Here is a 17,591-nt window from a genome sequence, read left to right as displayed (position 1 = left end):
ATCTTGTTGGTAACCAACTACTTTAAAGCTAAGTGCTTCTGTTAAATTCCTATCTTACTTTATTCCTCTATTTTGCATACCCTCTCACTATCTCAGAATAATTTTAATGTAACCAAAACAACTGAAGCTGTTTTCAAAATGCATAAACCAACGTTTATGCCATCTCTCTACTGCCTTACATCTACTCACTAAGAAGCTACTAGACTGTCTTTTTCCAACTTCCAGAAACAGAAAGTTCTCAGCTCTATACTAACCCATAACATAATCAAAACCACTTTAATATTGCCACAGCCTACTAGACATTGTAGTTAAAACACTGTGGGCCAGGCATGGGAGTATCCACCTTTAATCCCAGCACATCAAAGCAGAAGCTAGCAGCTCTTTGAAAGTAAAGCTTATGAAATAAGTTCCAGGTCAGCCAGGGCTACCAATTGAGACCCGGCCTCAAAATAATAATTTTAAAAAATAAAACACCAGTTTAAAGAATATTACAACAGTTCAGTTGTTAGTATTCAGTTTTATATCTCAATTATAACTCTTGTCTTAAAATACTTTTAAAAATAGGCTTTAGGATGGAGAATGTAGCTTAGAGGTAGAGCACCTGCCCAGCAGGACAAAAATCCCAACACTGGGGTAAAAAAAAAACCAAACAAAACCTAGACTTCCACCATCATCCTTTTTTGTTTTTAGAAGATACCAATGGAGCCAGGAGAGGTACCTCAGAGATTAAAAGCACTGGAGTTCAGCTCCCAGCACCATACAACAAGCCAAGTATCCTTTGAATACCTGTAATTCCATCTCCTTGGAATCCTGGCCACTGTGCATGAGTGAACCTGTACACTTACACTCACACATACCCTCAATAAACCAAACAAAAATAAAGGAACATGTTAATTACAACAGGCTATCTTGGCCCACTCTTGCTATCAAGTCAAATAACTTTCTAATAACTTTTTATATATTTGTTTGTTTGTTTGGAGGTAGAGACATATGCCGTGATACATGTGTAAAGGTCAGAGAACAAGTTACAGGTGTCAGTTCTATATACAACTGTGTTCTACAGATGGAATACTATACTTGCAAACAAGGGATTGTACCTAGTGACCCGCCTTGCTGGCCCAATCACTTACTTAAAAGCTCAAAACTGCAAAGAAAACAATGCAGAAGTCCACCACTCACACTCTAGCAGTGTCCCAGAGAAAGAGTAAGGTCCTGGTTCTGGCTCAGGGAATTCAGCAATTCAACACCCCCCCCCCAGCAGTTCCTCCCCGAAGAACTTTATCGAATATGAGAATAATTTCTGCCTGACTACCAGAAGTATTTTATAGAATAAAAAGCTAAAATTGGTGATATGGCAGTCCCCTCTGTGTGTTGCTTGTATTGGTTAATAAATAAAGAAACTGCCTTGACCTGATAGGGCAGAACTTAGGTAGGTGGAGAAGACAGAATTGAATTCTGGGAGGAAGAAAGCAGAGTCAGAGAGAAGCCATGGATCCTCCGCCTGAGACAGATGCCAGTTAGAATTTTACCCAGTAAGCCACCGCCATGTGGTGATACACAGATTAAAAGAAATGGGTTAAATTAAGATGTAAGAATTAGCCAATAAGAAACTAATGAGCTAATGGGTCAAGCAGTGATTTAATTAATACAGTTTCTGTGTGGTTATTTCGGGGCTAAGTTAGCCGGATGGCTGGGACGAACAAGCAGCCCTATCCTCCAACAACTTATATGAATTATTTTTCAGCTTGTCTCTGCTCTTAGACAGTTTTTTTAAACCTTGCCTGTTAGTGTTGAATTTCAAGGTCTACCAAGAAAACCTTGACATTTCAGAATCCATTGATGTTGGTTTTTCTGCAGCAAAACCTGATCCTTTCACTAATTACTATTCTATCCTAATACCTATTCCTTTTCTTGGCAAAACAACCAAACACATATTTTTCAAAATCAAACCAAATATATAGGCCCTAAAAATTGTATTACTATCGATTCTGAATTCCTCAACGCCCATGAAAAAATGGTCCAACCCACAGGATACTACTTGGATGAGACTTCAGACCTCCGAAACCATCACATGGAGGCAGCTATTCCTGTGATCTGCTTCCCAGAATATCTGTGTCAACACTGATTTCACTGATGAGGTCTCAGTCAGCATCATTAACTAACTACCTGTGTTTTCTGTGTTCCAATTTCCTCATATGCAAAATAGTTTACAGATTTAAAGGAGTATTAAATAACACACAGAAAAATGTTTTAAAAGTACAAGTTAGTTAAGTTACAGCTGCAAAAAGTGACAAATACATGTTAATTAGCTAGATTTAATCATTCTACAATAAATTTACACTTCAAAACTAAGCAATTTTGTCAATCTAAAAATAGTAAATGAAATTGCTCAGACTATTGCCTACATAAGTGTTCAATAACCAGCATTATAGTTTACATATGCAGCTGTCTACTCTCTACCATATTATTATTAAATTATACACATCTCTCCACTCTCCCTTATTCATTCTTTCCAAAAGAATTAAAAACTGTAAGAAAATAGAACTACGATTATCACTCAGGCTCACTTCCAGCCTTCAATCAACACTTTAAATCAAGAATTTAGAATGGTCAGGCAATGGTGGCACACACCTTAATCCTAGCACTCAGGAGGCTGAGGCAAAGGACCTCTGTGAGTTCAAGGTCAGCCTGTCAGCCTGGTCTACAGAATGAGTTCCAGGACTGGATCCATAGCTACTAAGAAACTCTGTCTTGAAAAAACAATGAGGGGAAAAAAAGAGGAGGAGGTGGAGAAAGAGGAGGAGAAGAAAAAAAGGAGGAGGAGGAGGAGGAGGAGGAGGAGGAGGAGGAGGAGGAGGAGGAGGAGGAGGAGGAGGAGGAAGAATTTAGAACATTGTCATTCTCAGCTGCAAAGTAGAGTCCAACTTGGGCTACATACGACACTGTCTCAAAAGAAAAGATAAAATGCTATGTGTTAAGGAGGATATAGACACCCACTGGCTAAAATAATGTATCTTAGAATATTCATTACGGAAATTACTCAAAAAAAAACTTAAAGTCTCTTCCGGATATACACTCCACAGAAGTAAAATCATCACCTCACAGAGATATCTAGATTCTCATGTGCACTATGGTATTATCACAGTGGTCAAGACGTGGTGGTCTGAAGGAGAATGGTCCCCATAGGCTCATATACTTGAATGCTTGGTCTCTAGATGGTAGAACTGTTTGAGAAGGATTAGGAGGTGTGGCCTTGTTAAAGAAGGTATGTCACTGGATGTGAGCTTTGAGATTTTAAAAGTTCATGCCATTCTCAGCACTCTCTCTGCTTCATGCCTGTGGATCAGAATGTAAGCTCTCAGCTACTGCTCCAGCATCATGCCTGCTTGTTCATGTTCACCTGCTGCCATGTTCACCGCCATGATGATCCTGAACTCTCACCCTCCGGAACCATGAGCCTCAGAAAAACTCTTGTATAAGTTACCTTGGTTATGTTGTCTCTTCACAACAACAGAAAAGCAATTAAGACAATAGCTGTCAACAGATGAATGAATAAAGAAATAATGAGATATATACAATGGCATATTTCATTTGATTGAAAAAAAGGAGATTCTTATAATCCCAGTAGTCAGGAAACTGAGGCAAGAGGATCACAAGTCTAAAGCTGGCCTGGGTTACACAGTAAGAGAAGATAAAGAGAGGGGGAAGTAAGGTAGGAAAAGGAAAGGGAAAGAGGAAGGAAAAAGGAATGAAGAAAGCAACTTTGAAAAAATGGCTCACTCCTGTAACCTAGCACTAGGAAACCTGAAACAGATTTTGTTACATAGGAGACTGTCTCAAAAAGATAAACCAAAGAGACGGTTCAGTGAGTAGAAGTGCATACACAACATATCACGGCACACATCTCTAAGTTCAGCAGAACTCCTATGAGAGGTGGAGACCAGACAATTGCCAGGCCAGCTATCCTGAAGTATACAGTATACAGTGCAACTATAGAAACAAGAGACCATGCCTCAAAACAAAGCAAATGGGAAGAAGCAACTCCTAAAGTTGCCCTCTGGTATACCCACAACACACACACACACACCATACATACATACATACGTAAAATGGGTGTTTAAAATATTTACCTAAAATCATCATTTCACTAAAAATCATACAGTATACCTCAAATTTATACAATAAATAAGTCTGAAATGAAGAGGGGGGGGAATGAGAACTGGGGATGGAATTCCATGGTATTGTATCTACCTAACATGCACAAGACCTGCATTCAATCCACAGCACAGCAAATAAGTAAGGAAATATGAAAGAAGAGACACAAAAGGTTGATGAAGACCACTAATCACCAAAATCAAGTGTTATCTGAGGTCTGTATCAGCATCAAAGACATTTTAAGACCCCACCAGACAAATACTGGTTCTATTCACAGTCAAGCACCTAGCACCTGTTTACCTGGGAACCATCAATCAATCATAAACCACTAAAATATAGGTTCCTTAAGTGCAAGAATGCACTGACTTATTTGTCAGTGCTGGGGATCACACCCAGTAACTAGCGTATGCTAGGCAAGCATTGAGCTACATTCTCAACTCTGATTTTTAATTAATGTGTTCCTAGCACCTGGAGCAGTATCCTTTCTGGCAAAGAACCTAAATCCCCAGCCTTACTTGCTACCCTGTAATGGAGATGACTTTAGTTGTTCTAGTTCCATGGCATCAGTAAAATTTGATAGGACCATTGTAACCCAGAATTGTAAACTCTCAGTTTCATTTTAATATTGGTCTTCTTGCAGGGGCTTGGAGTGGTTCACACTACTCTTACAGAGGACTGCAGTTCAGTTTCCAGAACCCACAACAAGAGGCTCACATCTACCTCTCATTCCATCTCTAGGGGAATGTGGTGTCTCTAGCTATCTCAGGCATCTGTACTCATATGCACATACCCACACACTCACATACACATATTTTAAAGTAACAAAAATAAATCTTTAAAAAAAAATATTGGTCTTCTTGCTTATAGGAACTGTAACAAATTACAAATACCATCATTGCTGGTAAAAATCAGTCTTGATACCAAAGATGTCAATATGTACTGCATGTGTTGTTCAAAATATCATTAACTATCATGAAAAGTGAACCAGTAACTATTATTTTAACAAATCCCAGAAGAAGAAAAGCTCTTTCTTCCAAATTCAGATATCTTTTGGGAACCACTTCAAGAATTTTAGCATACAGGCATTATGAATCAATCCTATACTTCCATTAAATGAGAAAAGGCTCAAATAAGAAATCATGACTAGGCTAGATATTATATTCTAATCAATTTCACCTACATATAATAATTTATATGTATCAGTACAAGACTGGGGGATAATATATTTTTCAATCTATAACAATCCACTAAACCACAAGTCTTTCCACAATAATTACAAAACATTTTTAATCACTTATCTCTGAAAAAATTAAAATGAAACACTACATCCTATTGGTAAGTCTATAGGAAAAAACTGCTTTCATAAATTTCTGATGGTACATATATAAAGAAAAATGAAAATACTTAGCAAGACTACATAGGCATTAAACTTCTGACCCATCAATTCTACTTATAGAACTCTACTAGAAAGATATATCATTTACCTCTACTAACACAAAAATAGGTATCTACAAGTTCATTTATAGAAACATGTTTATAACTGCAAAATACAGAAAACAACCAAATGTACATAGATGTAGCTGTATCTATACAGCTATTAAAAAAAAAAACACCAAGATACTCTAGAGGCAGGGGTAGGCAGAGATCTGTGGTTCAAGGCCAGCATAGTCTACTCAGAAAGTTCAAGGCCAGTATAGTCTACACAGTAAGTTCAAGGCCAGCATGGCCTATATATTATGACCATTTTTAAAAGAATTTTTTAAAAAAAGAATCTGGAGTATGAAAATAATATATCTTCAAAAGAATGAACCAGTGTGCAACATTTCTGGGATACATTACTGATAAGTGAAAAATGCAAAAGATTATGATAAACTCTCCATGTAAAAAGGAATAGAAGAGTTAGAGACATAGCTCAGTGAAAGTAGAAAAAAAAAATGGCCATCAACTGAAACATAGATGAATAACATTTGTTATATAAATATCATTTAGCCAAGGTGGAAAAAACTAAAGTACTCATACATGCTACAGCATAAATGAATGAATTACACTAATTTAAAGAAACCAAGAACAAAAGACCACATATTATACAATTTCACCTACACGAAATACCCAGAACAGAATAAGCACATCCACACAGAAAGTAGAACAGAATACAGACCTGGGAAGTGACTGCTAATGATCACAGGTTTCTTTTGGGGATGATAAAATGTCCTAGAATTAGAAAGTGGCAATAACTGGCACAACCTTATGAATATACTTTTTTAACTACATGACAGCAAAGTCCTGTAATCCAATATTTAAAAGATCCATGAGGACCTCTAATTTGAGGCACAAGGAGACGTGCATGAAGAAGGAAGGAAGCAAGCAAACACCTACACAAACCTGGCTTGCTCACTTTAAAAGGATGTATGTAGTATATGCCTGTTCCCAGCTATTCAGGAGATAGAAGCAGCTGAACCATTTGAGGCCAGGAATCTGAAACCTGGGCAACATATTAAGATTCTGTCTCAAAAATAATGTATTAATTAAATTAAAGGGTAAGTTTTATGGTATGTTGTTTATAAGTCAATTAAAAATTACATGAGAAAAAATGAGTAAAAGAAAATGTAGGGGCCAGTGAGATGTCTCACCAGGTAAAAGTGCGGCAAACTAAATCTGTTACCTAAGTTTGATCTCCGAGACCTACATCACGTAAGCAAAGAACCAATTCCAGGCTGTCCTGTGACCTCCATATGTGTACTGTGGGATGCAACACACACATTTAATTCTTTAAAATGCACATAATCTGTTAACTTGAGTAAAATAACAGAGGAATAGATAAAAAATAAATTTAAACTCTGGATACCTTATGGACATGGAAAAAGAGATACAACGACAGTGACATAGGATTAACACAGTAGAAAGGAGGACAGAGTGATACTTCTGAGTAATCGCTTTAAGCAGTAAAGTTTAACAGCTGTGGCAGTAACTGTACTGTTTCACAAACCAAAACTAACAAAAACATCCATGTATGATGAATTCATGCCTGTAGCCCCAACACTCAGAAGGCTGAGGCAAGAGAATACCAAGTTTGAGCCCAAGGTGAAATACTTGAGAGTTCTTTTCTGAAATCATCATCATTCATAATAATAATACTTAGTTAACATCAACCAGGACTGAGAGAAATCAAAATAGAAAATAAAGAAGTCACAAAGGAACTGAACTGCACTGCATAAAAGTAACAGAGCCACACTAAAGAAAGCAGGGAATAAAACAGCTAACCTAAATAGCTAAGACTGAAGATGACACTGCACACGGAATCAATTTAGTGAATGCTTTTCATAAGTTAGCAAACTAACTACCTGATGGATGCTCCAAAAGTTAACAAAGGTATGTTACTATACTGAGATCCAGGCTTCTGTCACAGAAAGAAGATACAAATAAGGAATCAGGGAAGGTCAGAACAATCTTGTAGTTTTGGAAGAAAAAGTATCCATATAAATGCATGGTCTTTAATGTACAAAGAAATAAATATAGTTGCCCTTCAGTATCTTCAGGAAATAGGATCCAGAGTCATCATCTCCTCCCTGGCAAATAAAATCTATTGTTCTCCAGTCCCTTATAGTCAACTTCTTAAACTGTGAGCAGTAATTCCATAATGTAACTAAATTCAGGGGTAGTCAAAAGTCTAGCTACAGTATAGGTTTCTGGACACAAGAATGAACCCAGTGAGTCTCTAGCAGCACTGACCCTGCTGCATGCTGTACTATACTGAAGCCTTGGTTCTGAACATGTGCATGCCATGGCACCATGCAATGCCAGGGAGAAATGCCAGAAACAACACCATGGCTCAGATTGAGGTGACTATAAATTATGGATTGCATTATTTTTACTATGCAAACAAAATGTTCCACTCATATAGAAATACAATAGTTGAATTACAGAAAATAAGACTTCCAATATTTTTGTATCATTCCTCAGCAAATAAGCATCAAACTAATATATATCTGGATTGTTCTATGTTAGGACATTGGATTTTTAAAGTTGCTGGCTTGACTTTTACATAAAAATCATTAAATTTTGATTTCAAATTAGGACACTTTGCCACATTTCTGAAATGGCTCTAAACATACTTCTGCAATTTTGTACTATGAATTTATGAGAAGCAGAAATATCAATGCTGTTGACTATAAAAGCAAAATATTGATCAATTCTAAAAAATATTGGAAGAACCTCTATGTCCTGTAGTATCAAATATTCAGTCAAGATTTAATTTCTTATATAAAAGTAAGTAAGCACACCTATATCTCAATATTCAAATTTGTTTTCATCTTTAGTAAATCCATATGCATGCAAAAATAGCTGTTTTAAAATAAGTTTACAATTATCAGTAAAACTTTCATTTGTATATTTACTTTATAAATCTATATATTCAGGATCACATAAAAACTTGACAAAAGGTTAACCTAAGTAGAAAAGGTTTGAGAAAACCTGCATCATATTTGCCCACAATCTACCCATAACATAAGAAATTACATCTAATACTTAATATAATACAGTTACTTTACTTAGGGTAGGTGAGATGGCTCAGTAGCTAATAAGGCTTGTCACCAAGGCTTGCAACCTGAGTTTTGTCCCCTAGATCCACATAGTGAAAGATGAGAACTCTCATGAGTTGCCCTTTAATTACTACATACACAAACACGATACAAAAACATACAAACACAAGTACACACATACAAACACACAAATAGATAACTAATTTTTTGCAAATATTTTCAATCATGTCCATTGAATCTATGGACGTGCAATCCTTACATAAGGAGGGCCAGCTTTTTAAATATACTTCCTAATTTATCCAAAGGCCTAGGAATAAGTATCCAAAGCTCAACTTTAAGTACTATTCTCCAATAAAAGGTACCAGAACTCCCAGAAGTGGTTAATCCCAGGACTGGGATAAGAAAACAGGCTGAATATTACTAGCCTGTGGAAGCAGAATGGAAAAAAAATTATATTATTATTAACTTTTCAGTTTAGCATACAAAATAATGGGGATTATTATGACATCTTCATATACATAACATACATAGTTTTTATTTGTTCCTCTCTCCTACAGGACTTTCCTGAGACAGGAAAAGGTGGAACTAGAAAAAGTCCCAGAGGCCAAAGCTGGAACAATATGAGCAACATAATACTATTATATTGGATAACAGTCAGTAGAATCAAACAAATACCCACACCACCATACTAAAACAAATTAACAAATGGGTGAGAAAGGGGATTAATCCTTTATAGATGAAGTCCAATTCATAAATGTAAGAATGAGGAAAATACAAATACTTCCACAATGTATGCTACAAACAAGAGGAGAAAGTTTGAAAGAAACCACCTATCTATAGTTCTGAAGTATCTCCTACAAGAAAATATATTAATACATCAATGAGAATACAAAGGGACAAAAGTAACCTCACCTAGAATAATCTAGCAGAAGTCATCAGAACAAAGCAATCAAGGTTAAAATATCATTAGTAACTAGACACATCAACACTATGAGCCCCATAAAATGCACTGATACAGTATCATTGCTACAGTCAAAACATGAGTAATTTCAATCTAATCATGAGAAAACTATCAAATAAGCCAAAATGAGAGGATTTCTACAAAATCAATGACTAATACTCAAAAAGTCATGAGAAACTTAGCAATTAGTCAGGAGTAAGGCCTCTTAGCACTTGGATCCAGAGGCAGTCAGATCTCAGCCTGCTCAACACAGTAAACAGCACGTTCAACCAAAACACAAAACCAAAACAAACAAACAAAAAACAAAAAACTCAAAAAACCAAGCAAACAAATCAAGCCAGGCATGGTACTACACACCAGTATTCTCCATATCCTCAGCACCTGGGAAGTGGAAGCAGGAGGATCATGATGAGCTCATGAGCAGTCTCAGCCAGAGTTAGAAGCAGCCTAAGCTGCATAAGATCCTGTCTCAAAAAGAAAAAAATTAAAAATAAAACCTAGAACCATCATCTGTTTCAACCATCATACTTACTTGCTAATAGAGCTTCTCTAAAATTTAATATTCCCATTCATTTACAGGGCCAGCAGAAAAAAAAATAATAACCAAAAGGGCATCTTTTAAGTACCTACTTCATGCTCCTTTCAGTTTTTTTTTTTTTAAAAAAAACTATCTTAAGTGACTTTGCTAAATTTATAATCTTCTTTTTAAATGACTTAGTCAATAATTTCTGTTCAAGATCTTGATAATATCTAGGAGGTATCCAAAACAAACTGTTTTATGGGTACAGTAAGGCAAAGTTTTATATACAACTAAAAAAAATTCTGTTCAACTGTTTGTTCCTTTTATGGTTGTCTACCTACAAAATTTCAAGAGTTTGTCCATTGTTTTTTGAAACCGTATCTCCAACATAGCCAAGACTGGCCTGGAAATCTTGACCATTCTGCCTCTACTTATAATTCAACTTTTGCTTCAGTTATGCTTTTACTTAACACAAGCTTCACCTTATCCCAAATACATCACCATTGTCACTTTTATTCTAAAAAACCAAACTTAAAAATCAGCTGTCCACTGCACCCAGTCACTTTTCTTAATATACTAAGGCTCTTCACTATCTGTTACATGCAACTTCTAATAACCAGTACAACCCAATCAACAACATATTCTCTGAAATTCATTTAAATAAAATGGTATTTTCATACATGTTTACATTAATGAGCAAATTAAGTGATGCATTTCCATTGCTTTCTCCTCCACACGCCACAAGCATGTCTTCTGCATGGAGAAAATATATGATCAGGAAATCAATGGATTAGTGTCACATGTAAATAGCAAGACTGGAAATTTAAGAAGTGATAAGAACCATACAGGAAGCAAAATTTATAAAAGCTACTAATTACAGGAGGCCTTAACAGGCCATCCATCCAATGACAACTGACAATCTATCCTAGTTTTGAAAGGTGCCAAGTTTCCAACCTCCCTAGATAACTTTCTGTCACAAAACCCTGTCATGTGATTTGGGGAAAATATTATAATTGACCGTTCTTTGCCCTACCTAATGCTGCTTCTTTCTCAAATAATATGACAAAATATTTTAGTTTATTTCTAAGATATACAAATTGTGTACAGGTAGAGGACAAACATGTATAACATTTGTGTGCATTTATGCACAATACAGGCACACAGGACATGCACTTTTGCTTGTAAAGCACACAGGTATGGAAACCTATAATCAAAGGGACATCACCATCAATTTTTAAAAACTTTGAAGCTTAGTTTTCTTCTCATCGTAATTAATATTGCTTTTGCTTTACATAAATACTGGCCCAATTTAGAGGACTCATCACAAACAAAACTATAAAAATATTCAAGTATTAAATCCAAAAAGAAAAATGTTAACATTTGATTTTTAAAGCCATTTGAGCAAAAATCATTTTGGAAGAAGGCATAATAAAAGATGGTGATGGCAGGGTACAGACAGTGATAATGAACAAGTAACCGGTTTAATCAAGTGGGCCAAAGGAATGACAAAACAAATCATTTGGGGAACACACATAAAATGAGGATGTACCATTCAAGGACGAACCAAGTGCTATTAACCAAAACGTAAAGGGCCTATTAGAAATATACCAAAATATTAATAACGAAATGTTATCTCTCTGAAGATGGGTTGCTAATTCGTTGAAATTTATCACTCTTGTTATTTGATTACCTATATACACCTTCAAAGTATTACAGACATTTTTGAAACTAATGCAAACGCAGATTCTATCCTTAAGCTCCACAGCTAACATACATATACATACATACATATACACACACATATACACACACACACAGCGCGTCTTTACATAACCTACTGGGAGAGGTAAGAACCAAGCTTCTGTCCTCTTGTCTCCCAGGAACCCGCCACCCATCACTGCTCCCTGGGATAGCTCCTGTCATCACTACCAACCACCTCTCACTCCGGAGACTACACAATAGTCTCGTCTCCGCTCCAGGTGGCCAAGTCTTTAGAAACTGTTATTTTATCGGTTGAGAGATTTGGAGAAAGGTTTACCGAAAGGATGAGCAGCCTCCACCCAAAGGCACAGACAAGAAAGACACATCGTCTCAACCTTCACCCCTCTGAAGTCTGCCGGCGAACGGGAGCACCGGAGTCGCGACTCCCCAAGATGAAGAGCGCGGAGAGCCGCTCCCCGGTCCCAGTCCCGGCTAAGGGAGCAGCGCTCGTTAGCGGATAAAGGGGAGAAGGTCACAGACGCAACCCGAGGAGCCAAGGGACGCGGGCAGCGAGCTTATTCAGGGGCGGGTCCCTCGGCCCTCCCGCGGGTAGCTCGGCTACTAAGAGGCTTCCGAGGGGCCGGGGCTTCCTCAGGCCTCCGCCCGCCGTCCACTGGGAGCCGGCAGCCCCACTCGGCGGGCGGCCCGGGAACGGCCCCGAGTGGCCCGGCTGGGCCAGCCGAGCACACACATGGGAGGTCCAGATGGTGAAAAATAAAGCGCTGTTACCGTACGCGGGTCAGGGGCTGGCGGCGGTGGGGTGCGGCTCCAGCGCCCGGCACCTGGCTGGCCAGCGGCTGCGCTAGCCGCGTCCTTTATATTTTTGCTGCAGCGGCGGCGACTTGTCAAAGGGAAAGACGTAAGAGGCGGCGGCAGCCCCAGCAGCAGCGGCGAGCGAGTCTCGCGGGACTTGTGGGAACTCTCGCGAGATCCGGGGCGCTGGTCCTGCCTCCTCCGGGCCGGGCGCGGGAGGAGGAAGGCAACCTGAGAAGAGGGGAGGGGCGGGGACGCCGGTTTAGGGAGTAAGGGTTTGAAAGCGGTGAGACCTTTGGGGTTCGGGAGACCCCGTGTGTTCCCTTTGAGTCCTCGCGAAGTCACTTCTGTTCCGTAGGGAACTGACAATTGGGGATTTTTCACAAAGGCGCTGATGGATCTAGCGAGCCCGAACGGGTCAGTTCACCAGAGGATCCGAATCCTAGTGCTGCCGGGGAATCGGGGCCACCCAGGACCTCGAGGAAAAACTGGGGCCGGGCCGAGTCGCCACACCCCTTTATCTCGGCTGAGCGTAGGGCGCTCTACGCTCCTTATCTCCCTTGACAGATGGCGCTTCACCTTATGGCTGGTGAAGTTCAAGCCTCAGAAAGTGTTTAACTTGACCTACTTTTGCCCAGTTATTTGTATCTGAGGACCACGGGAGAATTGACCTTTAGCTAAAGATCATGACCCAGACCTATACAATGATGAATTTAGAGGACGCTGACTGGCTCGATTATCTATCCCCGGCGCCTAGCACAGATGTAGGTACTAAATCAAATTGTTGAATGCTCTATTCTTAGAACTCCCGACCTCACCTTTGTAACTACCTTCATCAAAATGTTTTTCTGAGGAGCTGGAAAGAGAGCTCCGCAGTTAAGAGGGCTTATTGCTCTTACAGAGGACTTGAACTCACTTCTCAGCACCCAAGTCAGGATGTCCACAAACATCAACACCCTCTTCTGAACTCTGCGGGAACACTCATGTGCCCACACTCATACATATAGGTAATTTTAAAAAATAAAATTTCTTTTAAAAATTGTTTTTGCTGAGCAGCAATTATATGGAACTAACAGAAGATATAGAAGGGGGTGGAGCAGGTATCTGACCCAAAGGCACAGGAGAAATGATAACAACATATACAAGCCATATAAGTGTCCGTGTGAGTGAGTGAGAGAGAGAGAGACAGAGAGAGAAGCGGCTGGTGTGGTAAAAACAAATGCCTTTAATCCCAGCACCTGAGAAACAGATCTATGTGAATTTGAGATCCCTTTAGTCCACATACAGAGTTCAGGCCAGCCAAGACTGCCTAGTGATTAAAAAAAAAAAAAAAAAAAAAAGAAGAGGAGGAGGAGAAGGAAGAGAGGAAGAGGAGGAGGAGGAGGAAGGAAGGAAGGAAGGAAGGAAGGAAGGAAGGAAGGAAGGAAGGAAGGAAGGAAGGAGAAGAAAAAGAAAAATTATCCTTTTGGTTCAATTGGAGATGTGTGTGTCATATCAATTCAGCCCAAAGACAAAAGCAACGATTCTGGACTCTCAACTTAAGTGTGTGAATTTGACTTGTTTGACTTCCCTGAACCTCAGTTCCTAACCTGTTCATTTAGAATATTAGTTATTATTGCAGGGTTCTTCTAAGGAATAAAATAGATGCAAAGTTTCAGCTACATATGATATAATCACTAAGTGGAACTTCTAATGGTGCATATAAGTTCCTGTGTATAAAATATACTCTAGTGAACTAGCTATAGGAGCAGATAAGCATGGAGTGATGGCATTGTTGCAAGTGCTGTTTATGATTTCAATGTGTAAAACTGACTCAAGTCTAACAAACCTGTCTGTCATCTTCTTCACCTAAGGCTAGAGATTGACCCCAAGTCTCACAAGCTCTAAGTACTGGCTCGGCCACTGAGCTATTACACGTGCCCCAAGTCCTTGTCCTTCTTTTAACTTCCTGATGACACAGTCATCTAGGGCACCCACAAACCTTCACAACATTCATTTCCCCTGAGCTTATAAAACTGCAGTGCTTTTGCTCTCTCAAGAAAAGGACTCTGGGGGCTGGAGAGATGGCTCAGTGGTTGGGAGCACTGATTGCTCTTCCAGGGGATCTGGGTTCAATTCCCAGCACCCACGTGTCAGCTCACTGCTGTCTGTGATTCTGGTTCCAGACAACCTGACACAAAACACCGATGAACATAATGTAAAAGTAAATTTTTAAAAAAAGAAAGAAAAATACTCTGCTTGTCAGGCTGTAGTGACGTACACCTGAAATCCCAACACAGGGGAGGCTGAGGCTGAGGACTTCAAATTCTAAGCAACGTAGAAAGGGCTGAACTACATAGGAAGATCTGTTTTGGAAAAAAAGAAAGAAGCTGTATCACAAGTCAAGTAACTAGCCGGTTAAGGGCTAGGGAAATGGCTCATTTGGTAGTGTTTGCCATGGCCAACCAATATACAGGATCAGTGAGGTATAGGATTGGCAAAAGACTCAGTCTTGGGAAAAAGGGTGGATGGGCCCAGTACTGGGGAGGGAGAGGAAAGTGGATCTCTGTGAATTTCAGCTAGAGTGGTCTACTTAGAGAGTTTCAGGCTAGCCAGGGCACAGTAGTAAGAAAAGGCAGAGAGCAACTGAGGAAAATACCTAATGCTGACAAAGTTGGTCTCGGGCCTAAACACACACGCACACACAGCCAATTAGATTAATTTCCTCTAGGGATGGAGAAAAAGCTCAGCTGTTAAGAGCACTCACTGCCTTGCAGAGGACTTGAGTTCAGCTCCCAACACCCATGTCAGGTAGCTCACAACTGCCTGGAACTCCAGCTCCAGCGAGATCTGACACTTCTGGCTTTAGCAGCTGCCTGCACTCACATGTGCATACCCCACCACCACCACAGACCGGCACACATAGATATAAATAAAACAAATAATACATCTTTTTTAAAAAAGAATTCTCCTCCTTTTCCCTCTGTTTAGCCTCCTCCCTAAGGGGCATATGCAAAGAACTAAATACAATTGAGTTCAACTGCACACAATTATTTTTTAATTTTTATTTACTATTTTTATTTTTGTGTATGAGTGTTTGACCCTTATATACTTGTGTGCCACCTGCGTGCAGTGTCCAAAGAGGCCAGAAGAGGGTACTGGGTTGCCTAGGAATTGGCATCATATTCTGCTGTGTGGGCCACCATGTAGGTGCTGGCAATTGAACTTGGGTCCTCTAAAAGAAGCTGAGCCATTTCTCTGCCTCACATACAATTATTATTTAATGTTATCAAGGAAACTCTAACTACTTTTCCCTATTACTTTGGCCACATTGCTTTTCCTAAACTTTTGTGAAAGCCTGATTGGCATCGTTCTTCCAGCTATACCACTTCATTTTATATAGCTCTCTCCTAGAAGAAAACACTGTACTCGGGAGAAGTGGGAAAGGGCTTTCAAGGCCAAGACTCAGCATGCTAGGACCTCGTCCTGATAGCTCTGTGAGTAGCACACACTAGCCGCACCAGGAGGCAAGTCTTCCCCCTCTCACACGTGATCATTACCATCTCATGGCACATTCTGCACTCCCACACCACAGACAGGAACAGGAAAATCAGAAGAATATGCAATTTTTATCTTGCATCTGCCTATAAGATATGTTTAGCTCTTATCATGAAAATTACAGCTAAATTGGAAGTAAAATCAGAGAAACAAGAACCCATAGAGAGGAGTCCTGGAATTGCAACCTATCTGCCCCCAGCTTCCACAGTCCATGAATAAAAGGGTTTTCTGCTTACTCAAGAGTATAAGCAATAAAAACAATTTTTTAAAAAATACTTAACTGGGGGCTGGAGAGATGGCTCAGCGGTTAAGAGCATTGCCTGCTCTTCCAAAGGTCCTGAGTTCAATTCCCAGCAACCACATGGTGGCTCACAACCATCTGTAGTGAGGTCTGGCGGCCTCTTCTGGTCTTCAGGCATATATATAGACAGGATATTGAATATTGTATACATAATAAATAAATAAATATTTTAAAAAAATACTTAACTGAAGAACATTAAAAAAAAAGGAAAGAAAAGAAAAAGAGTCTAAGAGTCGAGCCAGGAAGTGTTGGTGCTCGCCTTTAATCCCAGCACTAGGGAGGCAGAAGCAGGCGGATCTCTGTGAGTTTGAGGTCAGCCTGGTCTACATGAGCTAGTTCCAGGACAGCTAGAACTGTTACACAGAGAAACCCTGTCTCGAAAAAAAAAGTATAAGAGTCAAAAAGTCAGGTGTAGTTATGTACACTGTTAGTCCCAGCACTTGAGAGGCAGAGGCAGGAATATTTCTGTGAGTTCAAGGCTAGCCTGGTCTATGTAGAGAGCTCCAGGCTAGCGAGAGGGACAATAAGACTCTATCAAAAAAAAAGTCATTAAAGTCAAATAACATAGGAGACTAGAGACGTCTTCATTCACTCACTTACCACATTTCACTGAATGACTTTCAGCCAGACACTGTCAAAGGCTCGAAACAGACTGTCGAACAAGCTTAAGTATGGACCCTTAACGAGCTTCTGGCCCAATGGAGGAAATGGGAAAAAGAGAATAGATCATAATACCACATGATGGTAGTACAAATAAAAACAGTGTAGGGGCCGGGCGATGGTAGCGCACGCCTTTAATCCCAGCACTCGGGAGGCAGAGGCAGGCAGAGAGTTCGAGACCAGCCTGGTCTACAAGAGCTAGTTCCAGGACAGGAACCAAAGCCACAGAGAAACCCTGTCTCAAAAAAAAAAAAAAAAAAAAAAAAAAAAAAAAAAACAGTGTAGGGGAGGAAACCCGTGAAAGGAAAGGCAAAAGAAGCTAAAAGACTGACAGAAGGTATTTCATGAAGAGTGATCTGAAAATGAGCTCCAGACTGACTTCAGCAAATTGCTCCGTTGTGGGTT

The 17,591-nt window shown here is 39.5% G+C and overlaps 1 protein-coding gene across 6 annotated transcripts in view; it reads right to left on the bottom strand.

The window, feature by feature from the left end:
* Herc1 (HECT and RLD domain containing E3 ubiquitin protein ligase family member 1) overlaps positions 1–12,809 on the bottom strand; it is a 172,797-nt gene extending 159,988 nt beyond the window's left edge. For 4 of the 6 annotated variants that reach the window (XM_057767483.1, XM_057767487.1, XM_057767488.1 and 1 more), the window contains exon 1: positions 12,665–12,805. The gene's annotated coding sequence lies outside the window, so the exon portion shown is untranslated. Of the gene's footprint in view, positions 1–12,212; positions 12,228–12,664 lie in introns of those variants that run through there. The other 2 variants (XM_057767484.1, XM_057767485.1) reach the window with 2 other exon arrangements.
* Positions 12,810–17,591: the final 4,782 nt, after the last annotated feature.

This window comes from Chionomys nivalis, chromosome 4 (assembly GCF_950005125.1).
Source record: "Chionomys nivalis chromosome 4, mChiNiv1.1, whole genome shotgun sequence".
NCBI classification, from domain to species: Eukaryota; Metazoa; Chordata; class Mammalia; order Rodentia; family Cricetidae; genus Chionomys; species Chionomys nivalis.
This window is presented reverse-complemented; position numbering and strand designations above follow the sequence as displayed.